This window comes from Maylandia zebra, linkage group LG18, assembly GCF_041146795.1.
Source record: "Maylandia zebra isolate NMK-2024a linkage group LG18, Mzebra_GT3a, whole genome shotgun sequence".
NCBI lineage: Eukaryota > Metazoa > Chordata > Actinopteri > Cichliformes > Cichlidae > Maylandia > Maylandia zebra.
In genome coordinates, this window is record NC_135184.1 from 24,093,648 (window position 1) to 24,104,378 (window position 10,731).

Consider the following 10,731-nt stretch of genomic DNA (forward strand, 5'->3'; position numbering starts at 1 on the left):
AATATCTTTAATTTGAGTCAAAGTGATTTGCACTTGAACACGCCCACCAGAAATAGACCGGGACCCATTTTTATTCTGCATGGCTGCTGGAAACATCGTGTCACATCTTTGATTAATTTCATCTGAAAATAAACGTAAGTAAAGCCAAGTGTGTTACAAAAGCTTTTATAATTTGTATTGCCAAAATTGCAGAAAATAACCCCATTTAAGCTGGGTCGACAGCCACCCCTAATTTTTGCATGATTGTAGCTGCTAGCTATAAGCTAGCTAGCTATCCTGCGCAACGTTAGAACTGGTTACCAGAAACCGACCATCACAGTCGGGAATGCAAGTTAGGCAAAAAGCCGTTTTTTACCAGTATACTAACTAGCTAGCGTTACCACGATGCATCGGTGGTGGATACAGCTAGCTAGCATAAGTTCATAGTTCATAACATTCATAGTATAACTCCGTGCTCCGCTTCGTTTGAATTTTTCTGGTGAGCTCGCGGTTTCTAGACACAAGCTTGTGTTTGTGCGCGCACGTTTGTCTCTCTTCATATAAATATCTGTGTGTTATGTGTGTGTACACCGAGCGCAAAAGATAATTATTAATGTGCATGATTTAGAGACAGAAATAACACGCCAGCATATAAGATCAATGACATAAGACTAATTCCTTCAATTGACTTTCAGGCGCGGCTCGGAAAAATGTGCATTTTCTGAAGAAATTGTAATTTTAACAGCAAAAAATTGACCCTATGCCAAACTTAGTCGCTAATGGCTGGTCTGTAGACTGTTTGGTATGTCATGTTACGTATTTCTTGGTTTTTCTATGTAATGTGTTTTATAGAGAAGTAACATTATTCTTTTTTTTCTGTATGCTTTCAGAACCACAGATCGCTCCATCCATTCCATGGCTGAAGCATACATTTTCATTTAATCTGAACAGGTATCATTTTGCATTTACACTGCACATCCTTTTTAAACATTTCATAATAATCTAGACTCTCCCTCATTATCCTCTCATTCACCTTGCTGATGTGTTGAGGACTTGATAAAAGAATACATGGTATGTCCATATCTGTTCTGTCTCTACATGAGATGCAGTCTCTTGATGTAAATTTGACAACTCTGCTATTAAATGCAGTGATTAATGTAGGACAGCAACGATTAATCAACTCATCAAGTTAATATCTTAGGGTTCTGTATTGTTTTCTTTTTTTTTTCTTGGGCTTTGTGGAACATTTATGAAAATGTTCCACCATTGATTTAATTTAATGATTATGCAATTCACAAATCTGATTAGTCAAATAATTGTTCTAATAGTCTGTGACCAAACAACTATCAAAATAGTAGTTTATTATGGTCAAAGATTTATCAGGTGTGCCAGACTTCAGTTCTTCACTTGTACATTTTGTTCCATATTTTACCTCAAGATATCCCAGAAAGATGAAGCTGAGGAAGAGCTGCAGAGTACCACCATGCTACTCTTCGTCTTCAGGGACAACTCAAGCCTCCTACATCAGCCTCGAGACATCGGGATAATCATTGATGGTGTGGAAGTCCTGAATGAGTTGCCTTCTGTGGCAGCTGGAGTGGCAATGGTCTTTGGACTCTGTTATGCTCTTAATATGGAATATCCACGAGGATTCAGGTTCACCTTTGAGGCTCTTCAAAAGATTATGATGGAGCTTGACTTTAACAAGATGACCTCTAAGATTCGCAAACTTAATTGTGAACTTAACACTGCACAGTAGTGTGTTTGCATGCATGTGTGCATGTGTATGTGCACATGCATGTGCATGTGTGCTTGGTTGGCCTGCAGTGGTATTCTACATTCAAAATTTATAAGAACACCCATTTGAAAGGGAGATTTAAGTTGATTTCATTGATACATGTGTAGATTTTTTTTTTTTTTTACATTGTACACGCTCAGTGCACATATAAACATTTTTGAGTACTTGCAAATTGGTTTAAAAAGAGTTTTTATAATGGTTTTATGCCAGTTTTAGACAGGTTGCAGATTTTATACTGGTTTTCAAAAGATTGCAGGTTTTATACTGGTTTTCAAAAGATTGCAGGTTTTATACTGGTTTTCAAAAGATTGCAGGTTTTATAAAACAAACATTTCTCTAATCATTTCTGCCGTAGCACTAAATCTGTATATTACTAATATAATAATATTAGTAATATACGCCTCAACATACGCTCATCATATTCTGTGATTATAGTTCAAATGGTTTGGAACAATAAATAATTTTGAAATAATTGGTTGGCCAACTGTCTTGTTTTTTATAGGAAATGCAGAGCATGTTTGAACTGAAATAAAATGAAATGTAAAAAATATAGTTTGAATATATGTAAATCAATTACCTGGCTTCAACACAAACATATTAGTTCATGTTAATTTGGTTCGATGTGAATACATTAGGTTGGTTAAATTTCAATATATTAGCTTGGTTCAATAATTAAAATATGGTTCCATGTAAAAAAAATCAATTTGGATCAATGCAAAATTTAAAGTTTCAGTCAAGTCTAGTAATATTGTTTATATCAACATAAAAGTATCAGGTCATATCAAGTGACTCAATTTGGATTCTATAAAGCCAAATATTTTGGATGTGACAACTGGACATCATTTTTTTTTTTATTTGAATAGGGTTATTCTTTTTACAGTGTAGAGCCGGCAGAGGACTTGGCAAGAGCAGGAAAAAGCAAAAAGGAAAGGCGAGTGCACGTCTCCCCGCCCCCCAAGCCAGGCCGAGAGAAGGCTTGAAAAAAAAGGACATTTATCATTTCTTCTCCAGCCAGCCAGCCAGCCAGCCCTTCTCATGGTTTTTACAAAGTACACAGCACTGCAGATTCTGCAATATTCTTACACACTAATTAAGCATTGGAAACCTACCTACTTCTTTGTTCATTGTAAACAATTGTACTTTCTGTAAAGTGGTTTGAATTAAAGAGAAAAGAAAAGTATGTTTTGTTTTGTTTTTTTTCTTCAAGATCTGTTCACATGTACTTAGCAAGAGTGAGTACACAGCGTTAAAAAATGGTACTTAGTGTAGTGAGGAAGGCGAAAAGCAAAGAGAGCATATGAAGGTAATATTGAAGTAGGCGCAGTTTTGAAGTGGTGAAAGGCAAAGGCATGAGTGCAAGCGTAATAAAAGGTAATAGGAGAGATGTCGAGCAGGCGGAGGACTTGGCTGGAGCAGGAAAAGGCAAAAGGGGAAACGCGAATGCGCATCCCCGCCCCCCAAGCTAGGGCCGTGGCAGCGAGATCGTGGGGGTTCGAACTGGCGGCGCTCTGTACCAGAGTGCTCTGCCACACATCATACGCCAAACGGCCGGCCGAGAGAAGGCTTAAAAAAAAGGACATTTATCATTTCTTCTCCAGCCAGCCAGCCAGCCAGCCCTTCTCATGGTTTTTACAAAGTACACAGCACAGCAGATTCTGCAATATTCTTACACACTAATTAAGCATTGGAAACCTACCTACTTCTTTGTTCATTGTAAACAATTGTACTTTCTGTAAAGTGGTTTGAATTAAAGAGAAAAGAAAAGTATGTTTTGTTTTGTTTTCTTCAAGATCTGTTCACATGTACTTAGCAAGAGTGAGTACACAGCGTTAAAAAATGGTACTTAGTGTAGTGAGGAAGGCGAAAAGCAAAGAGAGCATATGAAGGTAATATTGAAGTAGGCGCAGTTTTGAAGTGGTGAAAGGCAAAGGCATGAGTGCAAGCGTAATAAAAGGTAATAGGAGAGATGTCGAGCAGGCGGAGGACTTGGCTGGAGCAGGAAAAAGCAAAAGGGGAAACGCGAATGCGCATCCCCCAAGCTAGGGCCGTGGCAGCGAGATCGTGGCGCTCTGTACCAGAGTGCTCTGCCACACATCATACGCCAAACGGCCGGCCGAGAGAACGGTTAAAAAAAAGGACATTTATCATTTCTTCTCCAGCCAGCCAGCCAGCCAGCCCTTCTCATGGTTTTTCCAAAGTACACAGCACAGCAGATTCTGCAATATTCTTACACATCAATTACACATGGAAACCTACCTACCTACTTCTGTCTTCATTCTAAACAATTACACTTTCTGGAAAGTGCTTTCAATAAAACACAAAACAAAACCATCTTTTCTTTGCTTTTTTTTATTCAACATCTCTTCACGGTGTAGTGAGGAAGGCCAAAAACAAAGAGAGCCTATCAAGGTAATATTCAAGTAGGCGCACTTTTGAAGTGGTGAAAGGCAAAGGCATGAGTGCAAGCCTAATAAAAGCTAATAGGAGAGATGCAGCGACATTAAATACCATAACCAACTGTGGGGTTTGGATTCATCTTTAATTTAAGGAAATATCTGCACCATTTAAACACCAAGCAGGCTACACACCAAACGTTCATTTCTTTGTATTATTGTACAATATAAAGCACGTCAAGGAACCTCCATTGTTAAATAAAACAGCGCTACATACAGTGAGGTAAAAAAGTATTTAGTCAGCCACCGATTGTGCAAGTTCCCCCACCTAAAATGATGACAGAGGTCAGTAATTTGCACCAGAGGTACACTTCAACTGTGAGAGACAGAATGTGAAAAAAAAAATCCATGAATCCACATGGTAGGATTTGTAAAGAATTTATTCGTAAATCAGGGTGGAAAATAAGTATTTGGTCAATAACAAAAATACAACTCAATACTTTGTAACATAACCTTTGTTGGCAATAACAGAGGTCAAACGTTTACTATAGGTCTTTACCAGGTTTGCACACACAGTAGCTGGTATTTTGGCCCATTCCTCCATGCAGATCTTCTCGAGAGCAGTGATGTTTTGGGGCTGTCGCCGAGCAACACGGACTTTCAACTCCCGCCACAGATTTTCTATGGGGTTGAGGTCTGGAGACTGGCTAGGCCACTCCAGGACTTTCAAATGCTTCTTACGGAGCCACTCCTTTGTTGCCCGGGCGGTGTGTTTTGGATCATTGTCATGTTGGAAGACCCAGCCTCGTTTCATCTTCAAAGTTCTCACTGATGGAAGGAGGTTTTGGCTCAAAATCTCACGATACATGGCCCCATTCATTCTGTCCTTAACACGGATCAGTCGTCCTGTCCCCTTGGCAGAAAAACAGCCCCATAGCATGATGTTTCCACCCCCATGCTTCACAGTAGGTATGGTGTTCTTGGGATGCAACTCAGTATTCTTCTTCCTCCAAACACGACGAGTTGAGTTTATACCAAAAAGTTCTACTTTGGTTTCATCTGACCACATGACATTCTCCCAATCCTCTGCTGTATCATCCATGTGCTCTCTGGCAAACTTCAGACGGGCCTGGACATGCACTGGCTTCAGCAGCGGAACACGTCTGGCACTGCGGGATTTGATTCCCTGCCGTTGTAGTGTGTTACTGATGGTGACCTTTGTTACTTTGGTCCCAGCTCTCTGCAGGTCATTCACCAGGTCCCCCCGTGTGGTTCTGGGATCTTTGCTCACCGTTCTCATGATCATTTTGACCCCACGGGATGAGATCTTGCGTGGAGCCCCAGATCGAGGGAGATTATCAGTGGTCTTGTATGTCTTCCATTTTCTGATGATTGTGGACTGTGGCTGTGGACAGGTGTCTTTTATACAGATGATGAGTTCAAACAGGTGCCATTCATACAGGTAACGAGTGGGGGACAGAAAAGCTTCTTACAGAAGACGTTACAGGTCTGTGAGAGCCAGAGATTTTCCTTGTTTGAGGTGACCAAATACTTATTTTCCACCCTGGTTTACCAATAAATTCTTTACAAATCCTACCATGTGGATTCATGGATTTTTTTTTCACATTCTGTCTCTCACAGTTGAAGTGTACCTCTGGTGCAAATTACTGACCTCTGTCATCATTTTAGGTGGGGGAACTTGCACAATCGGTGGCTGACTAAATACTTTTTTGCCCCACTGTAAATACAACTCAATTGAACTGAATTTTCTCCATTAGCTTTATGCACTTTCAAAAAGCAGTAAACTGTGTGTACAAAAGATACAGAGATAATCTGTTTTTCTTTCAGTATACTCTCCTCGGACACTTTCTCAGGTACAGCATGACAGGGACCACTAAAATCCCCTCTGTGAGACCCTCATTTGCCTTCAGAACTGCCTTAAAATTCAACAAGATGCTGGAAACATCCATCCATCCATCCATCTTCATCCGCTTATCCGAGGTCGGGTCGCGGGGGTAGCAGCCTAAGCAAAGAGGTCCAGACCTCCCTCTCCCCAGCCACCTCCTCCAGCTTGTCCGGGGGAATACCAAGGCGTTCCCAGGCCAGCCGAGAGATATAATCTCTCCAGCGTGTCCTGGGTCTGCCCCGGGGCCTCCTCCCGGTGGGACATGCCTGGAACACCTCGCCCAGGAGGCGCCCAGGGGGCATCCTTGCCAGATGCCCGAACCACCTCAGCTGGCTCCTTTCGATGTGGAGCAGCAGCTGCTCTACTCTAAGCCCCTCCCGGATGGCCGAACTTCTCACCCTATCTCTAAGGGAGAGGCCAGCCACCCTTCGGAGGAAGCTCATTTCCGCCGCTTGTATCCGCGATCTCGTTCTTTCGGTCACTACCCACAGCTCGTGGCCATAGGTGAGGGTAGGGACGTAGATCGACCGGTAAATTGAGAGCTTCGCTTTTACACTCAGCTCCCTCTTCACCACGACTGACCGGTGCAGCGTCCGCATTACTGCAGCCGCAGCCCCAATCCGTCTGTCGATCTCCAGCTCCCTTCTCCCATCACTCGCGAACAAGACCCCGAGATACTTGAACTCCTCCACTTGGGGCAGGAACTGGAAACATTCCCCAGATATTTACAAAGCAAATTTGATTGAGATTAGGAGACTGTGAAGGCCATTTGAGTGCAGTGAACTTATGGTCATGTTCAAGAAACCAGTTTGAGATGATCTGAGCTTTGTGACATGGTGCGTTATCCTGCTGGAAGCAGCCATCAGGTACACCACGGTCACAAAGGCATGGACATGATCAGCGGCAATACTCAGGAAGGCTGTGGTAAATAAAACGATGTTCAGTTGGTGCTAAGGGACCCAACGTGTGCCAAGAAAGTATTGCCCGTGTCATTACTCCACCACCACCAGCCTGAAGCGCTGATACAAGGCAGGATGGATCAATGCTTTTATGTTGTTTACACCAAATTCTGACCCCACACCACCTGAAAGTTGTAGAAAAAACTGAGACTCATCAAACCAGACTATATTTATCTAGTCTTCTATTTTGGTGAGTCTGTGTGAAATTATAGTTTCCTGTTCTTCAGCTGACAGGAGTGGGACCTATTGTGGTCCTCTGCCTCTGCAGCCTGTCTGCTTCGAGGTTTGATATGCACATTCAGAGATGCTCGTCTGCGCAACTTAGTTGTAACAAGTGGTTATTTGGTAGTCATTCTCCTTTAAACTCTGACATTTTAGCGCAGACCATCATCTGCAGTAAAATCCCAGCAGATGAGCAATCTCCAAAATCCAAAGACCAGCCTGTCACAGCACTGGATCTGTGACCCAGTGTTTTGTGGTTGTGGATTAATTGATATTCCTTGATTATTGTTATTCATGGTTTTGATTCTCATTATTGTTTTCTGTTTATGTTATATTCTTAGTTCTAGTCCTTAGGTTTTGTTACCTTACCTTTCCAGTGTTCCACGTTTCATGTTAAGTTACTCTTGTCTCTGTGCGTAATGTTCGCTGTCTCTGCGTTCGTGTGTTTCCTGTTTCACTTTGATAGTTCCGTGTCCTTTGTTAAAGTTTTCAGTTTTGCTTCCCTTTGGTCTCGTCTTGTCTGGTCAGTTACAGCTGTGTTCCCCGCCTGTTGGCTGTTTCCTCATTATCCTCTGTGTATATATAGTGTGTGCTCTCCTTTACCCCCCGTCAGATTGTCTGTTCATTGTTGCCTCCTTGGTGTTTATGTCTCAAGCTCCTCACGCCTGCTGCTCAGGGGTTTTTTGGGTAATGTTTTCTACATTCCTCATGTTGTTTTGTTAGTTTAAGTCCCTACCATGATCCGCTTTTGTTTGCATTTTGTCTTTCACTATAAATAAAACTCACTCACAGCTACTCACTACCTGCACTTGGGTCTGCTCTCTTCTCTCCACACGGTCCGCCATGTCAGACTGACACAGCCAGTCTGGCACCAACAACCATATCACAGTCACCTAAGTTACCTTTCTTCCCCCATTCTGATGCTCAGTGTAAACTTCAGAAGGCGATCTAGACCACGCCTAAATACAATGAGTTGCTTTCATGTGATTGGCTGATTATATATTTGTGTTAATGATGAAGGTGTACCTAATAAAGCACTAAACAAACTTGCCTAAATGCTTTTAGTAATTGGTTATTTTCTCTCACTGGAGCCTTTTGACATTCTCTGTCTGTGGAAGTGAAAACAAACGGATAACGTGGAGAGCTTCGCTCACTGTGTGTCACAGTTGGTGTACAGGTTGTTTTTAATATTCTGTCTCATAACAAAAGAGCCACATAAAAAATACATACAACAATGGTGAGAAACTACACATTATTTATATGTGATTAGTGTGGGATTGTGAAAAGGCGCAAACAAGTGTCATCAGGCATATGTTTGGGTGGATGGGCTCTTTATTTTAACAGCGTACAAGTAAGATTTATTTCTGCCTGCTCTCTACTACTGTGGTGAAATGCCACAAAGGCAAAAAGGAAGAAGAGAAGAAACCTAGAAAGAAATAGCCTAAATATTATGTAAAAATTATGTCAAGTGTAATGCAGGCATCCACAAGTCAGTGCAAAATCTCACATGTATCTTATCAATCACTTTTATTTGGTTTATAATCTGATACAAATACATTTCCCACAGGTCGCCACCAGTAAATTAATTATGGGATTGTGGGAGATGTAAGCCACCTACAGTTACCATTTGCCCACCTAATGGCCAAAGTTAAAGGTCAGATGAAAATTGCATATACTGTCCTGGGGTTCCATCTCTTTATATAAAAGCAGACCGATCCCAGACCGTCACCTTTAATGAAAATGTGTTCTAATGCATCAACTGCTGAGGGAAAATGGGTCAAAATGCATTTAAATGATCGCATCTGCACTTAAGCTTTTAAACAGCCTCTTCTGAAATGCATATTTCCATCTCCTCATAATGCTGGGAAACCAGTATTGATGCTGCCGGCTTTCTGTTTGTCTAGAATACAAAGTCTTAAAACTTGTTTTTTCAACAGGGCCATGTGATGTGTTATGGTCACCATAGTATCTGCAGAAACATCAGAAGCCAGTGTTTACTATAAATGTACCACCGGTGCAGATGGTGAAGTCCATTGTCCGAAGGGAATGCAACACCTCTGATTACATTTTAAATGTTAAGCAGCTGAACTGTAAGAGAGCGCAGCCTGATGTACAACGTGCTGTTTTTCATAACAGGAACACTCTCACCCAAAAGAATGAGCTCTACAGTAAAACACGTTCAGAGCTTTAAATGTGGTTTGCTTTTGCTTGCAGAGCATCTAAAGTTCCTCTGATGTTATACAGCTTAAGGTCGAAACTCTAGCTGACTATCATTTTGCCTGCAGCAAGGTTAGCACAGTTGCAATTTCAATGGACATAATCCCAGCAGTGCTAAAATCAAAAGAACGTGTTCTGGTCGGGACCAGAAGCTTTACTTTTTTTTCTCCACAACATTAAATTTGGATTTTTATTATTACGCCACAAAAAGTTTGAAACAAAATGGGTGAAATGGAACTGACAGACAGATTAAATGTTAAGGGCAAATAGTGACCCCAGAAAAAAGGCTGCATTATTAGTTTTTTTGTGAAATGAATGAGTATTTATATATTTAAAAAACAACATTAAAGATGTTCCAGACAGACAGGGATTCAATGTAAGATGAATATATGGTACCTGTCTGCCGAGTAATTAAATAATACATTAATCATATATTTAAATACATGTCAAGGTTGAGTGTCTGACTTCTTAAAGCGATCAGACGCCCTGATATTGCCTTAAAAGCACACAGTGTTCCCTGACAGAAAGATCAGGGCATTCTGTTTGAAATTCATTGAGTCTGAACTGAGTTATCAGAGTTTTATGGGAGTGTGCAGACACACTGCATCTTTAAATCAAGTCTTGAATATCATCATTCGGCTAAGCCCTTCTCGTCCTTCTTTGCCACTCTCTCTCTCTTTGCTCTCAGGTGGAGTTTGGGTAGGGTTCTGGTTTTGTCCTGGACTTATGTGAGGTTACTGCTGTCTCTAGCTCCAGCTAGCACCGCTGCTTAACATCTGTTCATTACACTGAGATTCAAAGGGCCAGGTGAAACTTCCACTATTTCCCATAATTTGACTTTGCCTTCTCGTTCTCAAGGTTTGAAAGAAGAAGAAAGAAAGTGTACTTTATTGGTCCCCGTGGGGAAAATCCCTCTCTGCATTTAACCCATTATATATATTATATAACCCCATAATCACATCAATGTGGATGATCACAGCTAAGTGTAAGTGAAATGTTTAGCAAGACATTTTTTATTCACTTAAGTAAGCCTTTAAAAGTCAGAAGCAAAGGAAAATGGGAAAAATGTGCAGTGATTTATTGAAAGACGTGCAAACACACATGGAAACACAGTAGTAGCGGCAAAGATTGGGTTTTACGATTCTTCAACACAGCCTGAACTTGCTTGGGCAGCTTTATTGTAATTTCTCTGAGTAGTCTTTAGGAATAGTTCTGCAGGGTTCTCAAAGGACATTCAATGCTCATCTTTGGATGTTG